Source organism: Corvus cornix, chromosome 5, assembly GCF_000738735.6.
Source record: "Corvus cornix cornix isolate S_Up_H32 chromosome 5, ASM73873v5, whole genome shotgun sequence".
Taxonomy (NCBI): Eukaryota; Metazoa; Chordata; class Aves; order Passeriformes; family Corvidae; genus Corvus; species Corvus cornix.
The window spans coordinates 11202323-11222822 of record NC_046335.1 but is presented as its reverse complement, the minus strand read 5'-3'; the positions used below and the strand labels follow the sequence as shown (position 1 = coordinate 11222822).

At 39.9% G+C, this 20500-nt stretch overlaps 1 long non-coding RNA gene across 1 annotated transcript in view; it reads right to left on the bottom strand.

Moving 5' to 3' along the window:
- Window positions 1-1349: 1349 nt before the first annotated feature.
- LOC120410027 overlaps window positions 1350-20500 on the bottom strand; it is a 270677-nt gene continuing 251526 nt past the window's right edge. Inside the window, exons 14-15 of the long non-coding RNA XR_005601950.1 lie at window positions 8292-8394; window positions 1350-1514 (exon numbers count right to left, since the gene is read on the bottom strand). This is a non-coding gene — a long non-coding RNA (uncharacterized LOC120410027). The remainder of the gene's footprint in view (window positions 1515-8291; window positions 8395-20500) is intronic.

The window sequence follows — 20500 nt, the reverse complement described above, 5'->3', positions numbered from 1 at the left end:
TATGTAACAATTTATTTCCACAGCCACCCTAGATAGGAATGATTAGCAGCTTCTTCTCAGCTCTCTCATAACTATGCTATTCCCAAATCCATTAACAGCTGCTCAATTAAGAAAAAAAACAGCCTTAAAGCACATACATGGCATTATAGTAGGATTTTTTTGTTAAATCTCTCTTAATTGCTATGAGTATATAGCAAGTTTGCTGTACTGCTGGTAATATTTGCACATATAGCATTACAATGTAGTGCTAAGAGGAAAAATGGTGTTCAGATACTACTACGGAATGTGTTGATTTCTAGATAACAGAGTGAAAATTTTAAAGGAAGAAGATTGTCCTTCTCAAAGCTCTTGTTGGCAAGACAAATATTCATCAAACCCAGCAACTTCTCAGCCAGTTGTAGTGAAGTTTGAAGGAGACCTAGCAACCCAGATGAATGTAAAACCAGGTAAGCAGAGTTGAATTTCAAGCCATGAAACGTGAGTCACAGGAGTTGACACACTTCTTTTAAACCAATGTGTTTTAAACATATAATTCAGTATTGTGCATTTTAACGTGATTAGAAATATGTTAGGGTCAATTTGGAGATAATCAGAAACATGCATAACTCCACTGGGTATTTTCCAGCTTTAATTCAAAACCAGTTACAACTTCAGATATCTGCTGGGAATCAGTGGTTAAATTCCTGAATCGCCTGTACACCTTCCCCCCACCTTTGAGCAGAGGCTCCCCTATCCCTTAGAGCTTGGCCTGCTCCAGGACAGAACAAGACTTTAAGTAACAAAGCTTTGTATTTTAAACATACAAAATTTAGGAAATTATAATTCATATTTATAAATTGTCACCCTGTTTTTTGGCCATGGTGACCCAGTTGGCTGCTCCTCCATCACAGTGCATTTCTTCCTATGCAGACAGAAGAGCATTTTTGAAGAAAAGGTCGTTTGCACAGCATGGAAAAAGAACAGATTTCAACTCCCAGTATCCTTCCTATCATTAGTGATGCGAATGAACAGTATAAAAGACTGCTATTGTCCTGTTACCTTCTCCAAAGGGAAAAAGTGTTACCTTAAACAGGAAAGTCTGAAGAAAGTAGTATCTGTCTTTAGCTTCTCTGTTCCAGAAAATAATTAAACGTGTCTGTTTGTTTTTCATATCTGTGCTGTTAGTGTCATGAATTACTCCAAAGCCTTATCACCACATAAGTGACAGACAACTGGAATGATAAAAAAGATTATGGACCAATAGCCTGCAACAGGTCTCCAAAGCAAGAAATTTAAAACAAGCATTGTGCATAAACACTGACATAAGAGCAAAGAGAAGACGCAGCAGTGATACCACTTCAGTTTCATGTTAATTCTACATATTTTTTATCAATGGACAAAGAACAATGTATCTATGATACCCATTGCCATAGGTACTAACCTATGTTGCCATGTCTCGCCTTTTGATTTCTGTATGTTCTCCTTTAGTCAAGCAATGATGCCTCTGAGATTCAAACTTGGCCCTGCCCTACTGCCTGTGTAAACAAAAAAATAAATAAGGACAACTAGTTTGAGGGGTGGGTTGGGACAGTGGGGGAATATATTATTATATTATTTTTATTTTAGCTACCTCCCTTTGAGCCATCTTAGCATCTGCTCCTGTTAACAAAAGACCGATAAATGTTCCACAAATATCTGGTTTTTAGAGACAGGTTGTGGATGTTTTTTCTGGTTTGGTTTGTTTTGAGTTTGTTTGGGTGGGTTTTGGTTTTGGGGTTTTTTTGAGGGGAAGATGTTGGTTTTGTTTTTTCTGGGGAGGGGGGATATTACATAGCTGTGGTGGGGGAGAGGTCTGTCTGCTGCAAAAGTAGAACATATGAAGTAGTAATTCCACTGAATTCTGGACAAGGATATCTGATTAGTGAATACATACATGGCTTTTCTTTTTGCTACCGTTCTTGATATGGGTGCATAAACCAACAATGTATGCATTGCTTAGGATCAGTAAGGATTCCATTTGGAAGTGCTGAACCATCTGCTGATGATATATCCACAGCCCAGCTAGTTTGCTCTTCTAGGTTGATAATATGAGGTTCTGTTTTCAAAGAAATATTTAGATCCAGGTGGACCGCGGTATTTCTATTTAAAACAGACCTTCAGCTTTTGAGAGTGAAGCAGTGTTAAGGACCTGGCTACAGAAAAATGTACATACCATCCCTGAAAACAACAGGGCAGTTTTCACTGGCCGAGTACAATACTTCTCACAACTATGTCATTCCCTCTCCAAGTTCTCAAGTTTGCCTTGGCAAATTTATTTACTATCACAGCCTTAAGGGCAGAACAATTTGCTACAGATATAGGACACTTTTTGGTTTTGTAAATACAGGACTTTCCTGGCAGAACCACATGCATATGCATCCAGAGAACATGAAATCATTGCACATGTACTATACATACATTGTGTATTTTCCAAAACACATCTCATTTACCATGCATTTCTTGTGAATGAGCCATGGACAAATCCTGTGTTCCTGGAAGTCACACAGCCTAGGAAAATATCCAGTTATGACTGGCTTAGGTGAAAGAAGTGTCTTGAGAGAAGACTTTTGTAGTTGCTCAACCCGTATGGGAATCGGCACAAAGGTCCACAAAGACAGGGAATCTTTGTTGCATCTCTGTGGCCATTAAATGAGTGCAATCCAGAAAATGCACTGGGATTTTGCCCCTTTTAAAATCAAGTAATATTTTGAAGTTTCTCTTAATTTTATTGAAGGAGGTGAAGATACATTTTAGAATTATGATAATGAAGGTTGTTTTAAAACTTTGCAAGAGGGAGAATAAGATATCATGTAAAGAGGACTATTTCAGTTTCAAATATAAACTGAACTGTTTCTCTGGGATTTGAAGGGGCCGTTGAATTAATTAATTTTGGTTATTAGCGCTAAAATTCAAAAGGATAATTTTTCTTCCATTTCACTCCCCTGTAGGTCTTTGAGTTGGGGAACCTGTGCTGAAGCTCCTATCTGAGGGTCTCAGAGAAGTCCATGGGTACACAATGAAGAATCGTTCTTGTCCATACCAATTGAAACAAATTCTACAGGCAGAGAGTAACATTGTTATATTTTCATGGTCTCTTAAAGGCAAGTCTAAGCAACTTCAAAGATGCTAAAGTATGAAAGTGATGTAATATAAAGAAGGGGGAATAAGCCAGGCTTAGTGAGGAATTTTTATTAGACCAAAAATGTTTTTATAACGTGAAGCTTGGAGCAAAAATACTGTTTTATTCTTCATCTCTCTGTCCACTTTCCTCTTTCAAAACAATGTCCTTACTATTAGTTGCAGCCTTCTACTGTGTCTATCCGCTTGATGGCAGTATTTGAACACAGAACCGTCTAAATTTCTTCAATCCACTTCCTTCGCATTTTGCATCGAAAAGTTTGTAACCCGTTCGCGGTGATTGGTTACGGGAAAATGGCAAAAAAGAGAGAACGAGAACATGCCAGCAGTCCTTCTGTAGGTAACCATTGCTCCTGACATGGTGAGCTGCAGCAAAACCATTTCTGCATCAGCACAGAAAGACAGCAGTGTTTCCCCGAAGAGAATTACTGTTCTCTTTTGGAATTAAACTGAAAGTAGAATTTAGCCATTTTTCTAACTTGTACATGGCTTTTGATAGACCAAACGCAGACACTGTGCACTTTTAAAAGTGTTTAAGGGCAGTGTTGGATAGGGCTTTGAGCAACCTATTTGTGTTCCTGACCACAGTAGGGGAGATAGAACTAGATGGTCTTTAAGGTCCTCTCCAACCCAAGCCATTCTAGGATTCTATGATATATAAAGAAAACTACATGAATGAAAGTAGCTTAAATGAACAGTCACTGAGAGGAAATTAAGAATAATGAAAGGAAAACCAAGAAATTATTTTATATAAATTCAGCTAAATGAAAAGATTTTTGGTACACTGGTATGCTCCTAGCCTCTCTCATTTTGCTTGACTATTTTTTTTTAACCCAAAAGGGCATGCACAGCAACTTTGTTAATAATCGAATATCCATTCTTATGCTACTCACACCGTATAGTGAGATTTTTATTTGCCTGTCTCTGCCTAAGGTGTTCAAATTGGAAAAGGGAAAATATGTGTTTTAATTTTGAAAAATCTTTTTTGTACCAAATTCAAGGACAGAACTTCACCCAGATTTTCAGAACAGATGCAGGCACATCACAGCTTGCTGGGAGCTGTGCATCTACAACATTTCCAGCAAGAAATAGTTAATATTTCAAAAGGCTAAATAAATTTGGACTTATTCCATTCTACTTTCCAGTGTTTAAATTACGGGAAGTATTATAAGAGTCCTGCATTTTATCATGGGCAAATGTAAGCTTTGAAGGGATTCGTGCCTTTACTCTCACCTGTGCCTGTTTTTCTTCCTAACTAATGGGACTTAGAGGACTAAGGAGATCTGACTGATCTGGTGGCTGGGAGCCTAGATTGCTGGGAGATATGAGAGGCAGCCTGTTTTCAGGGAGTGTTGGAGTAGTCCCTGTAGTTTTGAGCCCAAGAAAGAGTTAGTGATGCCTCCTTGCTGAGAGAGAACAAAGATTGCCTGGAAGCCAGAGATGAAAGCATAAGGATCACGTGTGGGCTTACTGTTGGGAAAGAGCCATAAAGGGACCAAGTCTGATGTGGAGCCCTGTCTGAGGCAGTTTTTCTTTAGACAACTTCAGGGCTGTTATATTCTAAGAGATTAGCTCAGCAGGGGAGATCTTAGTTTGTGCTTTATAGGAGCACGTGTGAGGTTGAGGGAGCTAAGAGGGAGAAGCTGCAGCTTTATCAGGTTTGTTCCGCACAGCTGCCTGCAGGCCCAGTCCTGTTCTCCCCTTCAGAAAGCTGGAATTGTCCAATAGTTTCAATGAAACTGCTGCTGTTACCTTGGGGTGTTGTCTCCCTTTTGAATATCAGTCCTTTTGATATTTTGCTCATTACTGCACGGATTCTGCATTGATCTTGGCTGGAGATTTTCATTTTTCTATCCTACGGTTATGCTCTTCGTTAAAAAAAAAAAATAGTACTGATGAGTGAAAAAGGGTGCAAAAAATTCAGGCTGTCCCCCCGCCTCAAGACTTTCCTCTCCAGGGAAAAGCTTAGAGATTGTTAGCTCTGTTGGCCAAGTTACAAAATTTTGACATGCAAATGGCTTTCCAGTAGCTCCTTCCAGTTCCTAAGTAGGTGGATCCAGGGTGGTCATGTCCATTGATATCATTTCCAGAAGCATGAATTTGGGGAAAAAGGGGCTCCTTTAACTCTAAGCACATTAGTGTCTTAAATCCATCTGTCTTGAGAGCAACCACAACGGCATGGATAAAAGTAAACAAATAGAGTGGTGGTAGAGCATTTAGAATGGAAAATCACACCCAAATCGATGCAGCCATAATCCACTAACAACTTTAGCAATGGGCTTCATGTTCTACTTAGCAGAGGCACACAAAAAAAGGAGAAGAAAATGGAGAAATAGCCTACTTTAAAGAGACAATGGAATGGTGAGTCCAAGCATTTTCTTTGAGGATGTGAAGTAAAACAGTGGGATGGTCTCCACAGAATCCCAAGACAGAAGAGGAATGAAGGCCACCCAGTTAACCTGGAAACAATGAAAGTCCTCAAAGTCCTTGTCGTTCTAGCAGGCGTGACTAGCTTCAGGCAGGGGAGGAAATCTAAGTAGGTGGCATAGCTAGAAGAAGCAGGGAATTTAGGCTTTGTTCTTTTCTTCTGTTCCCCCTGAGATGTGCTGTTTAGATTTGCCATACTCTACCCAATTGCTTACAGGCGGCAGGGCATGTGTGACCACTACATGATGATGAGGAATTCGACATCCTGGTATGGATGAGTGTCTACCATCCATTGCACAGTTTAAAGAGAGGCAAGAAGTGAGGAAGCTGAAATGGGATTGATGATATTCAGCAAACATGATATTCAGCCTGCCTGAGGTCCTTGCTCATGAAAAGGGCAAGCTGGAAGAAAACACAATTGCACCTTAATTCAATGATATTCAGCAAAGACTATCCTAAATAGTTGAAGAGCTGTCTGTATCCTGCCTATAGCTAGGCAAAAACAGTGTTGTTCCTTTGGGTAGGACCATGACGTAAGTCTTTCAAAAAAGCAATTGTAGCTTAAAAGGATTCCTTGCTGTTCTTTCTTCTCTCCAGTCTTTGGAAGAACTTGATGTAGAGGAGACAAAATGTTATTGAAGCCTGTGGTACAAACCTTGGAGCATTAAACTATCAGCTTAAATAGGTCTTCAGATGTATTCACATAATAAACACTTACATATGTTCTGTCTCTTGTGGGTATTGCTGAGTTTGCAAATGAGTGAATTTCCACTGAAAACTTCCAGCTAAGGCTGCCCACAAGCCTCTCTCCAATCAATATTCATGTTTTCTCTACAGAAATGCATATGCCTTAAAGTTCCAGTGAACCCAATTGATTGTATATTAAAAAAAAATAAAAAAGAACACTTTGAACATGGACATTGTGTGCTTGAATGTTTGCAAGGTGCTTTAGCAGGCCATGGCTGTGGCAGTGAGCGATGCTGTGACTAGATGGTGCACTTGCCATATCATACATAGAAACTACAAATGGAGTGGTGATAGCTGCTTCTTGCCCAGGTATTTGTGAAAGCTCTGGTGATGATTACTGTGTGCATATATGTCTTTATCTTTGGGGGAGGGTAATCACAGCTATGGGATAAGGGGGAACTCTGGGGTTTGAGAATATATATTAAGTATATATATTAAGAATATCTATTCAGTATAATAAGTGCAAACCTCCTGAAAAAAGAAAAAAAGAAACAAACAGCACAATGACTAACAATGCACTCACAACACACCATAGTATTTCTGTCCAATCATCCAGCAAGTCTTATTCACTACTATTTATGTTGTCCTGTTGGCATTTATACTGTAAACTTGCCTGCACTGAAACTTGTCTGACAATTCTTTCTATGAGCCTGGGCTGGGGCTGAAATAGCAATGCCTGATGCAAATCATCAACATTCAGTTTTCCCATGCTTAGTCTCTGGCTCAGACTAATGTTGTTTTAAGTCTCAGCGAAAAAACAGCTTGGTTTCCAAGGATGAGAAGAGATTGTCTCTTCTACTTGTTATTGAAAAATAATAATCTGACAGTCATGTTGAAGCATAACAGCACTATTCTGAGGGCTGCTCATACAGACTTGATGTCCTTTTGACATGATTTTTATGGGGCTGTCATGAATTTCTAGTTATTAATGCAATAGTTAAAACAACAAGCATGAGGGGAGAAAACCACCAGGTTTATTGGAAACAACTATTCCATGTAAATATCAAGCTTTTTAAAAGTAGAAGTACACCTCCTGCAGGTCAGAGATCAACCCTCGCAATGTCTTAGAGCTTCTGGCTGAAGTACTTTCCCTCACAGATAACAAGTTGTTGTGCGTCAATTGCCCTGGTTACAGGCTGCATGAAGCTGCCCAACATGGAGCAAATAAAAAAGTAATTGGAGTTGTTTTGTCTTCTACTTTCAGTGAACTCTGAATGCCTTGTGCTTGTTGTGAGCTGCCAGTTGCACATGATTACAGGAGGCAGCCGGCTGTAGTGTCCTATTCTCCTGCAGGTGCATGTGGTTCCCTGTCCTGAGGTGGGATGGACCTCAGATCCTTACTCTGAATTAGTTCCAGTGGCAGAAATGGGGATTTTATGACCGGTATACTGAAAAGCTTCATAATGTTTATTCAAAGCCTGCCTGAGATCCTTGTTCATGAAAAGGGCAAGTGGGAAGAAAATACATTTGCAGTTTGATTCAATTTTTGCGTGTGTGTGTGTGTGTGTCTGAATAAAGATTTCAAGATAAAGCTCCTATTCTGAGATTAGAACTGAAACTGGAGTCACAGAGGGTCCTGGGGTTGCATTCTCATTTGACTGGCTGCATTCTTCTCAAAGTTCAGCAAGGATATCTTGTGGTTGCTGGGATAGGAAAGTTTAGTGCTTCAGCAAAGCGCCGTGCATCACCCATACAGCACACTTGTTTTGTCTTGGCACACCACTGCTGGTGCAGGTCAGAAGATTCAGCCGGAGTAGGGCTCCAGCAACTCTTTCATTCTACCCAAATGGTCAAGGATTCTTCAACATATGCACTCTGCAGAATCAATCTGCACTTGTAAGATAGCATTTTGACATGAGGGAACACAAAAGGAGCTGTGAATTACACTCTTTTGTACATGCTAAAAAGTGGAACTGAACTGATTATTTAAAAAAAAAAAAAGAAAATAAGTAAGTACCAACATTTCTTTGAAGTAGCATTACTGAAAGGTTACTCTTGCTGTGTTTGCCTTTTGGATCCTCTTTGGGCCCAGAAGAAGCCAAGAAGAGGGTTCTTCATCAGGAACTGTAGTGAAAAGACAAGGAGTAATGAGTTCAAACTGAAAGAGAGGAAATTTAATTTAGCTATAAGGAAGAAATTCTTCCCTGTGAGAATAGTGAGACACTGGAACAGGTTGCCCAGAGAAGTTGTTGATTCCCCACCCCTGGGAGTGTTCAAGGCCAGGCTGCATGGGACATTGAGCAACCTGGTGGTTGCTCTAGTGGGAGGTGTCCCTGCCCATGGCAAAGCATCCTATGGTTCTTTCCAAAACAACTAACTTGCTTGACTGGACGGTGGTGGAAGAGGGCTTAAGGCTCTTCTCAGGCATAAGTGTTTTAGAAAGGTTTGTCACCAAAGTCATGGCAAAGACTGGATTGTAGCACAGGTTTAGGTTTTGATCTCTTTCTTCCTATGAAAGCCACAGACATAATATCGTTTTAAGTCATACTGATTAGAAACACATATAGTTTAGGCAAAGATTGACATATAAACCACATGTTAGGGTGCACTGGTTTTGAAAATCATTCTGGGTTCTGGTCTGAGTTCCTTCTTTAATTAATAACACAGAAATACTTTTAGAATAAAAGCTTCAATTAAAGAATTTTACCTCATTCGTTTGAAAGTTCTGTGAGAGGTAATTTTATTTTCCTCAAAATTAAAGAAATTATGCCTTGGCAGGGCCCTGACTTCTGGCTCTAATTTCTGCCGTCAAGTCCCTAGACTTCTAGGTCCTCAGCCCTGGGACACATCTTTTTCATGGGCTTGGTTAGCTCCATGAATGATACAGCACTTGTAAGGCAACTACTAACTGTCCTCTGTGGAAAAAGGTCAGTCTTGATCACTCTGTCTACTATTTTAAAACTGCTCTTCTCCTTAGTGCTTCTTGAAATATTGAAGGACATTTGTTCCAGAGTGAAGATTTTAAATTTCAGGAGTTTAATTCCAGTTTTTCTCTTTTGTGTACTAGTTTTGTGTCTGTGGTCAGATGGTAAAGCATACTGCGCAACAACCAGTGGTATTGCTTGCAGCTGAGTAAACCCCCTTTAAGCTTACTAAACCAAGTGAAATGGTGCTTTCCAGCAGAGACATAGACTCTGTTAGCATAAAATTATCAAAGGGTAGTTGATGATATGTATTTACCAGTGCAGGAGTGAATTTGAGCTGGTAAAGCATATGTGCTGAGGAGGCTGAAGAAACAGAAGGTTTCACAGGGGCAGGGAGGTGACTTTAACTGTCATGTTATGACAGCATGTGTTCATTACTTTTCTGGGCATGGCCCTTTGTTCTAGTGCCTTGCTGGATGTGTTAAATCCTATGTAGCTCTAGAGACTTAGAGTAAAGAAATTAAAATAAAATAAAATAAAATAAAATAAAATAAAATAAAATACACCATGTAGTGCGGGCTGAGTGTTAAGCTGCATGCTCAGGAGAGCGTGAACAGGCAGAGCAGGGTAGCTGTGTCAGCTCAGCACTGCTCCCGTGGCTGTGAACTCATTCCCTAGCTGGGTTTTTAGGTCAGGACAGCAGTGCTTTGATGGAGCTGTGCTATTTCTGCTGCAACAACCTGTGCAGTCAGCACCAGCACTGCTCCACTCCTCCAGGTACTGGGGATTACCCAGACTGGCTGACTGAGGGCTCCAGAGTCATTTGGCTTCCTTGAAGACCTCCTTCTTAGAGCAGCCCTACTGAACCTAAGGGACAACCAGTGACAGGCCAGTGAAAAAACTCAGTTCTTTCTCATGTTCACATTCAGTTATCCTTTTCTATTTTCCCACAATTTATCATTTAAAGTAAACTAAGCCAGTAGTAGTTAAATCTGAAAATCTGTGAAGTTTCCGTTCACAGGTACTGGTATCATGAAAAATGCAAAGTAAGACATGTCTGTTTTGACTGCCAGTAGACTGCCTTTACCTACGTGATAAGACTTAAATTGTGCAAGCTGGGAGTAAAGTGTATTTCTCACTGTGGAAGCAGCAAATGTTGACAGAACAGAACACTCCTGAAGAAAAAGCACTCTCCATTGCTTAGCAGCTCTGTAGAAGGTCTTTGAGGGAACAAAAGAGGAGGTGATCTCAGGTACAGCATCTGTATGAAAACATGTCATGGTACTGAATAGCAAATGGGTGAAAATACAGTAGAAATACTTCTGTATGTCTGGATATGCACATGAACAGTGCACAGACTGAAGTCATTTCTGCCCCCATCTTTTGTCCACTCATTAATTTCAGTTCCTTATACAGGATCAAGCCCAGATATAGTTTTCTTTCTTCTAGAATAAGTCTATAAAGTTACACCAAAAAATAAATTTCTTTTACTAATAGGTAAAGTTTTTAACAATGTTAACAAGAAAGAAAGGTCAGTAATGACACCGCATTCATTCAGATAAGAGTAGAATATCAACTACCCTCATTCTCTTTAGACCCTGTCTTGCAAACCTTTGTGCTGGTGTTATTTATAGAAAAGATTATGAGAAACATCAGTTGCATTTACCACCTGTATAGACAGGATGCCAGTTTGGACATCCATGAACTGAACTGTAACTTTCCTTTGATCTCAGACAGATTTTGGTTCTCTTGAATTATTATGTTTTCTTTTGGTGCCAAGTGCAAGAGATACTGCAGGAGAAAATTAAAAACACAACCTGATTTTTTTAGATCTCCATTCTGTTCTTGTGGACCAGAGATTTGGCTGGCTATCCAAGCATCTGGAAGCTTCCTAAAAGCATCTTCAGAGGTTTTAAAGTCGACTTTTTTACAAGATGGTTTCTAGTGGGCTGTGAACCTTTCTATAAATAATAGCATCATCTGTGTGTACATCTGCACACATAACAGTTGCACTGAATCTACCTAAAAACAGGTGTCATTGATCCAAATAAAGTGATAGTTGTGTAATTTTTTTTCATTTGCAGTAAGTCTCAGGTTGGCTGTGTTCCCACAGAATGATTTACTTTGCCTTCTAAAGAGATAAAAATTTTCTTTTGCTATAACTTTGGGATTCAGTGCCTGATGTTTTTTTGAGAAAGGGGCAATAGTACTGGTAATTTTATTTAGAAAATGTACATATGCAATGAACAAAAATAATCTGTGCTAATGACAACCACTCTTATAAGAAGAATTTGAAGTACATGTGGCTGTTTCAGCACTCCCCATCTTTCATTCTATTTAAAAGTCCCTGGCAATATGTTCGTCCCCTGGACAGAGGGAGAGGACAGACATTATTTAGCGAAGGGGCGGTTATCTGATTTCACTGACATTTAGAGAACATCAGAAACACAACAAAGCTGGGGTGAGAACTCTTTTGGCAATTACTGCAGACATACAAATTCAGTGCCTAATACTGATGACACAGAACAGATTTCCCTGTTTGTGTTGTTGAAACTTCAACTCAGAGCTGAGCCTCTTTTCATATTTGTGCATACCTGGAAAACAAGCGGGACAAACTTAGCCAAAGCAAAAAAGGGGGTCTTGCACAAATGTCCAGACTCTACAGACTTTATCTAAAGAGTACAGGTATTGATTTTATATATGAAGGGAAATTTTCTGGTTCCATCTTATTCCATCTTACTACTAACCAGCATGTAGGGTCTTTTACTTCTGTCCTTTTCTACAGGAAAAGAAATATGACTTACAGCAATAAAAGTTTGTCCTCTAGCTCATAAGGTGAGCAGAATTACATGCAGAAACCCTCAGAAAGGAAGATGCAGGCAGATAAGCTGCATTCCCCTGTTATATTTGTGGATCTTCACTCATAGCCGGTCACAGGAGTCTTCAGCCTTGACTCTCTCATCCTTTACTTGAGAATAGCTCAGTGTACCTTGTAAAGGTCCCAGTTTAAGTATTCCTATTTGTCTCTGGAATCTGTATGAAGTTAGAAATCCCATGAACTTATAGCAAGATAAAAAACAACATCCTATGTCTTTTCATGTGACCCTATCCATTTTACAGGATCTGCAGTTCAACATTTTTCTTTCCAGGTCTGCCCAAGGTGATTCCAGGAATTCACACACATCAGTAAAGGATAGGTGGAGAAACAGCCACCAGGGTAAGGCCTAAGTAGCTCCAACACCTTGTGAAGAGATGCTGTGAGGACTGCAGGAGCTGTGAGAGGGGACTGAAGGGTAGTACTGTGACATTCAGAATTCACTGAAGCAAGGGGCTGAAGCTGATGGCCAGGAACTCCAGAGATAAAGAGTCTTCCAGAGGAAGCTGAAAACCTTGTTCAGTCACCCTGATTCATACAATAAGAAATTTTAAGTGTACTTTCTGAAGGCTGAGCTCTTGCAAAACTGCAAGTCTTCTGTCATAAACTTAGACAAGAAATGTACTTGGTAATGTGGAGCTATTTGTGCCATCTGGCAGCTGTCAGCTTTCTCTATTCGCTTCCCCCCTACTAATGCAAAACACAGAAACTGGACCTTTTACATCTTGCTATGTGAAAAAGTTTGGTGTCTAGAGGCTTTTTAAGGCCAAACCATTGCACTGTTCTGGTGCCTGCTATTTGGGCATCCATTGCAAACATTAATAATAATTTATCCTGGTCGGCAACAACCATATATTCCTTCTTCCTCTAATATTTCTTTATGGCAGTGTGTTTTCCAAGAACATTGCACATGTCCTCTTAAACACCTGAAATTCACCTCGTACACTGCTTCAGAAGGATTTAAAAAACAGCTGGTGTTTATCTCATTGCTATCTCCATTTTTAGCTGCAGTTTGCTGACCTCCATCATTTTATCAAAGATTACATTCTTTTTTTTTTCTTTTTGCCAGAACACTTACAGCTATTCTCAAATCTTTTTTAGTCAGCACTGACACTTTGCTATAAGCCACCTGTGAAATTATTAATTTGCTTGTTTTCCATTTGTGTTGTGTCCTGTGAGGAGAGGCACTGGGTCAGGAAGGACCTTCAGGTGAAAGTAGAGAGGTTGTGCCCAGAGGGGGCATGAGGGCAAGGCAAAGCAGCAGACAGGAATAGCTGCAGCAAGTAGCCAGGAACTTGCCCTGCAAACAGACGGCTGAGAAGGCAGTGAGAGACAGCAGCCAGACCTTCATGGGGAGGGAAAGACACAATCACTGGAGTGGGCGCTTTAGATTTGGAGAGGATGGAAGCAGCCTGGAAAAAGGGTTGCTCCCCAAAGGAGATGGTGAGCAAAGGCAGTTAGGTGTACAAATGCATTTAGTCTGTTCTGCAACTAGATTTCTGTATGTCAGAATAATGGGACATTATAAATCTAGGTTTTTCAGATTAAAGGTTATGTTTTTATCTTTTATTTGTTTCTTTTGTCATTGTGGGGGTGCAGACTATAGGGAAAGAAAGTCTAGACACTTTTGTCATAAAGCTGTGGTTGTTGTGGGCATTGTCCTGCTCTGCAGTGATTCCTCTGGTGACATTGACTACTGCAGGCTGGATGTCAGCTCCATAGAATGTTCCAGCACTTTCTTGAGGGTTCTCTGAGGCCGTGGAACAGGTTGCCCAGAGGAGTTGTGGATGCTCCATCTCTAGAAGTGTTCATGGCCAGGTTGAATGGGACTTTGAGCAATCTGTTCTAGTGGAAGGTGTCTGTGCCCCTGGCAGAGGGGTTGGAACATAATGATCTTTAAGGGTCATTCCAACCCAATCCATTTTATGATTCTATTTTTTCACTATATCAATAAAAAATAAAACAGTATGAGGAGTTGTGCAGAACAACATGCTCTGAATTGACATTTCATTGCTGGGATCATCCCTGCCTAGAAAAGATGCTCTGGCTTTGCTCTCTAGAGGCTGTTGTAAAGTCAAAGGCTTATGATGTTCATAATGTAAATTAAAATCTCATGTATTTCACAGACTGGCCTTACAGCACCTCTCTTTGCCCTGAGGTGCTCAGCTACCTGGAGAGCCCAGCTCAGTGCACAAGTGAGCTCAATCTAATACCTGTCAGAAAAAAGAAATCTCAATGTAATTCTTCTCTGAAGCTACACATTTCAGATGAGAATAGCATAGGGCAAACAATAGCAAACAAATCCCTGCTGGTTTTTGGCAGAAAGGTAAGATGGTGCACGAACCTTACTTTTGGGGAGGTTTGTGCCTTTAGATTGGAAGTAGTATTCATGGAGCACTCCAGAGTGGTTAGATTTTCTGCGTCAGGATGTCACAGTGCTGTGAGCATGCATTGTAGGCAATTGGTTGCCAACTGCAGAACAGTGCCAACTTCAGAAATGAAAGATGTTGGTGGGGGTGCTGCTAACCACACATCTTAGGTTCCAAAAAAATAACATATTACCTGGGCGAAGTCCATCTGCTGAAGCTGTAAAAATCCTGAGCTCTCAAAGGCCATAACAAACCTCACTGTGGAAACTTGATTCTCCACTATTCAAAGAAATTTTCCCTGTTCAGCACCTTGCCAAATGTCTACAAGGTTCTGGCTTTACAACTTTCTCTTTAGTCCTTTCTTAGTTCCATTTCACTTTTATCCTACTCCTCCAAGACACCAGGTCACCTCTGCTTGTAGCATATCCCGTTTTTCCATTTTTTTGCTGATTTTTGAATAGCTGTTCTGTGACATTTTCTGTTTAGTTGTAACACAGTATCATCTGTATTTCTGGACCAAGATCAGGGTCCCATTGTGACACAATGTAAGAGACAAATCACTGTCCCAAAATCATATCAACGAACCATAGCAGAGTGAAGGATAAGAAAGTGGGAAGATGAACCATAAGGTGGATGAGATTTGCTTAACAGTTGCTGTGACTCAGGAAACAAGTCTGAGCTGGATAATTGGAGCTGCTGTCTTGCACCCGGAGCCTGGTGGCATAACCCCAGCCCTGTCTGCTAACATGGTGTGGCAGGTTTGTAAGCATCCCCAGGGTTGGCTGCATGCAGCATTATTTGAACCAAGACTGCAAATATGTCAGCTCTGATTCCAGGGCTCCTCCACAACACTCCCCTGTGATTGTTTCCTCAAAAGCAGAACTAAAAGAATTGAGCTCGATAGAAACTATTTTATTCCGTTTCATATGTTTGCAGTTCCTACCTCCCAAGAATCTGTTCAGCTTGCTAAAAAATGAAATTGCTACAGATGGATATTTCTTTCAATTACTGTAGAAACATGTAACAAAGCCTCTGGCATGCCAAGAACCAAGCATCAAAGCTCAAGAGCTTACATATTCTATTAAGTGGTTTAATATTGTAGAGAAGAACAGAAAAAAATACAGTGTTTTGTCCCTCATGGCCTTCTTTACAGACCTCAGGGAACCAAAAGGTTGCAGTTTTTCTGGTCTCCCTGCTCTAATATTAAAACACTTAATAGAATATGTGAGCACTTGAGCTTTGATGCCTGGTTCTTGGTATGGCAAGTACAGTTCATATTGGTTTGATGATTTGGGGTGGTCTGTGGGAGATTATTACCCCCTCCTGTTGAGATACCACAGGAAATACAGGATCGGTGACTACAGACTCTTCCTTGTTGTCCTGGGTGTAGCTGCTACTTGCACTAATACTTGTAACCTCAAAAAACTTTTCATTCAAAGGGAATAGCTGCAGCAAAGATGAGTGGATAAGCTCACAGCTCCTACACTACAACACAGACTTTCTATTACATAGACCCCTTTGGGACTGCAGACTGAGACACACACAGCACCAGGAATACAAAACAGCTGAGCATTGCCATAGACCCATGGGGTCCTGCAGCTCAGTAAACACAGACCATCTCATTTGCCAGCATGGGCTGACCAAGAGGCTGTTTCATCATGTTCCCATCTACCAGCACTGCACTCCTGTGCTAACTGTGCATGCACTGGCACTGATACAACAAAAAGTCACCCCAAAACTTATCTTGTTTTCATTTATTTTTCCAGGCACCCATGATCCAAATTAGAACTGAGTAAGAGTAGGAAGTCCTGCTCCATGGGAAGTTGTTTCAGACTTTGTTGGAAAAGATGAGATAAAAAAATTTAGATTCATTTAAACAGCAAACTGTGCCTTGAAAATGACTTTGTTGGCTTGATGGTCTGGTACACAGTGCTCAGATTGCCCAGGCCAGGTCTCCACCCATGCACCAGCCATGTGACTCCCATGTTGTGCCACAAGGTTCAGAAGTAACCTGAATATTTCCAACAGAAAAAAAAAAAACAACTCTAACCTGAAACAAAGAATGAGGAGAAGTCTGGAAAGTAGGGCCAAACTGCACTTCAGCAGAGATAGTGATGTTGTAGCAAAGAATTTTTGATTAATACAGAAAAAAAGTAAAAAGGGCTGCAGCTCTTATGGGGGAATTGGCCAAGAGGAAAATTAAATATAGCACTTTTTTGGAATTAAATATTGTGGAGCAGATTGAAGGGACCCAGGATAGGAGTGAAAAATAGATTAATTTGGGTAAAAGAAATATTTAATTATCAGTATTTTGAAACAGCTTCAAAAATTCCTCATCAGGCAACTTCACCTATTCTCACAGAATCATCTGTCTTACTGAAATTTCAGATCACTTTGAATGAAAATTGTTTTACCTGTCTCTTGTTTTTTCAACTTGCTCTAAGAAGTTTTGATAATTATTTCAAGAGTGTATCTTTGATCCATCTCTCCTTTTAAGACTGGATCCTTCTCTCACTCTTACTGCTTTTATATCAGTACAACTTCATGCATTTGGACACCTAACAAAGACACAAATTGGTCTATGGCCTGAAAATATGCCAAGATTTTCTAATTTTAGCAGCAGGAAAAAGGAACAAGAATTTCCTAAATTCTGCACTCTCCCTTCGTCAGCTTAACACTGGCCTAAATCGGTCTCTCTTCAAATGTTTTGTGATTGCTATAATGAAGCACTCTGGCTGTGTATTAGATGTGGAAACATGTTCTTAAGCCTTGTTTCTAATTTTAGAATGAGTATTATGAGGGATTTCTATTCCTTGCTCATTTAAAATCTGGTTTAATAGCTGTAGAAGAGGCTATTGAAGGAGATCAGCAAAATACTCAGCTGAGCTTTGATAAACCCGTGTTTCTCTCATTAACATAAGGGGAATTCATTGTTTGCAAGGTTTCTTTCCTTCCTTCTCCCATCTTCAGTTTAGGCAAGTTCTTAGCTTGAGGTTTTATTGGTTTGAAGGAGTCTTTAGCTACACTATTGAGCATATCCAACAAACACAAACATTTAGAACTTCACATGCCATCTCTAGAGCTCTTCAAACTTGTTGATAAATTCTTGTCTGTGCCAGAAAATCTGTGTTAACATCACAGATCAGGTATCACAGAATGTCTGAGGTTGGAAGGACCCTCTGGAATTCATCTGGTCTAATCCCCCGGCTCAAGCAGGACCTCCCTTAAATCATGTCCAGGCAGATTTTTAATACCTTCAAGATGCGAAAATCCATAAATTCCCTGAACAACCTGTACCAGTGCTCAGCCATCCTCACAGTAAAAAACTGTTTCCTCTTTCTTATCTTGTCACTGGGCACCACTGAAAAGAGCCTGGCAGTGTCTCCTTTGCACCATCCTTCAAGCATTTATGCAGATTGATAAGATCCCCCTCAAACCTCCTCTTCTCCAGGCTCCCATCTCGCTCAGCCTTTCCTCATAGCAGAGATGCTCTAAACCTTTAATAATCTTTGTGGGCATTTCTTGACCTCTTTCCAGTGTGCCCATGTCTCTCTTGTACTGAGGAGCCCAGAACTGGACACAGCACTCCAGGTGTGGCCACACCAGTGCTGAGTAGAGGGGAAAGGTCACCTGCCTCAATGTGATACGGCTTTGGTAGAAGAATAATGGAAATGAGATATTAAACAGAAAAGATACTCAGTGTACACTGCTGAGTGCATTGTATTTTAATAAAATTTCTAAGTACATATTAAAAAGAAAGCAGAAAGTCCAGGGTGGTAAAGTGCTATGGCTGGTTTTGACTTCATGAACTCTTACAGACATCCATGTACACTATTGCATTATAACTACTCCTTCAGAATACTACTGAGTCTACATAAACATTTTAAATCATAACTTTGTAGCTTTTATGTTTGCTTTACCTGCTTCTTAGACACACTAAAACATTTTAATAAAGATTTGTAATTCCAGATTATAGGACTTTCTTGGAGAAGCCCTCAAATCACTTCACAAATTCCATTCACAAAACCCTGTGGATAAAGATTATCCTCATTGTACAAGATCCGTAAATTAAGAAACAGGGTTTCAATAATCTGCTTAAAGTAACTGTGGAGTACAACTCTCAGTTCTTAATTTTATCCCTTGTTCTAGTAATTTCCTTTTGTATCCTCATGTATTATTCCTAAAAACATGTTTCAAGTGTCAAGTGACATTAATTCATAAAATCTATAGAAGTAGGTTTGAAAGAAGAACCCTGTGTTCTCTGTGTTCAGATCTGGCTCCTGCAACTGCAGTTTAGGCTAAGAACTGCAACGCCTTCACCAGTGCATCTCCCTGGGGTACCTGCTCTCCCTGTCTGTGAGGAGAGTCTACATCAGTGAGACTGTGCTGATGGACTCCCATGAGGGAATAAGGTTTTTATTCCAGCCTAAACCTATTGTTTGGTTATATATACGTTCCCATCCCTCTTTGTTCTGTACTTGCTTTTCAGGTACACATCTCAAACTTTTTACCTGCCAGCAACTGCCAATTTCTTCTGTCTCTCCTCTTAGACTGTTGTTCTAAGTATGATTTTATTCCATTCACTAGCATGTTTCCCATTGTTTTCCATATCTGAGGAGAGACACTCAATAAGATTAAAGTCTTGGAAAACTTTACTGTCATTAGAAGGGGATTGGAGGATGGAATATCATCTTTTCTTCCCACAGTGGAACTCAGCCTATCATGTCTTTAAACTGACCAGAGCACAATCATCATTCAGTAATATTACCAGAGTAAAACTTCATACGTGTGCTTGAATGAGACGTATTATGCTGATCATAACATATTCAAAAGAGTTGCAGTAGCCATGCCTTTTTTCTTTTTATTACACAGATCCCCAGCATAACACTGGAGCTGTGGCCACTGTATCAGTCTCCTAGAGCACTCTAACTTTAAGGTGTCCTTAAATAACTTGCAAGATCAGCCTAGAAAGAATAAAGATCAGATAGAGAAAAAAAATTCTATTATGTAAGACATCAGTATTCTTTTAGTCTAGCCTTTTTTGTGGTTGAGCTGAAACAAAAGAATACATATTTCCAGAGAAAGGAATTAAAAGAGATTTTTAATGTAGAAATCCAGCAAGACTAAATGGTACTTTTTTCCTTTTTTTTTAATTGCTAAGAGTTGTACATGAGATTTTGTAGCTAATAGCCCACATCCAGGAGCTATTATGGGCTAAAAGTCTTCAAGACTGTATATTTAAATATCAATCAATTGTTAAATGTAAGATGTTACTGAGTAGTCTAAATCTTTATGAAAACCTTTAACAGTCTGATCTTACTACTGTTGCTGTTATTAGACAAAATGCTGGTATTAGAGCCCAAGACATATCCTCTAAGGAATGGATTATGTTACCTATGCTCCTGAATAGTACTTTGGTCTTCACCTTCTGAATCAATATAAGAGTCATATGGCCCTGACTTGACAAAACATAAAAGCATTTTAAGATACCTATTTTGGTTTGCCATCTTCCAGGAAGGAATTCTGGTCACATGATGAGAAGAACAATTCTGTTTGATCTTAAAACACTCATTCATGCCAATTACCTCTGTGCCTGACTTCTCATACCATAACCCCCACCTCTGATAACTCTGGGATCCTCACAATCTGCATCAGTCTCATAACCCTTTGGATTTTTTCTAGTTTTTTTGGACAGAAGCATGTTCAGGGCTGTGATTTGGAAAATGTGTCTTGTTGATGATTGAAAGAACAATGCTTGGTTCTCTATGTGCTGTTATAGATTAACTTGCTAACCCGATCTTCTCGACCTTGTACAAACATATGTAAGGCTGTCCTAAGTGAGGACTCTGACATGCTGAACTGTATAGCATACCAGACATTTAAAAGGCATAAACAAAATCCAGATTTTTGGTGGTGGTACCATACATGGCAGAAAGATGACATTAGTATTTAAAAGATCTGAGGGAGACTGCTTCTCTAGCGGGTGATGAAACTGTTTGGCAGAAAGCAACTAAAGAAAGGAAATATCTTCTTAAACTAAACAAAAACTTGAGAGTTGGCAA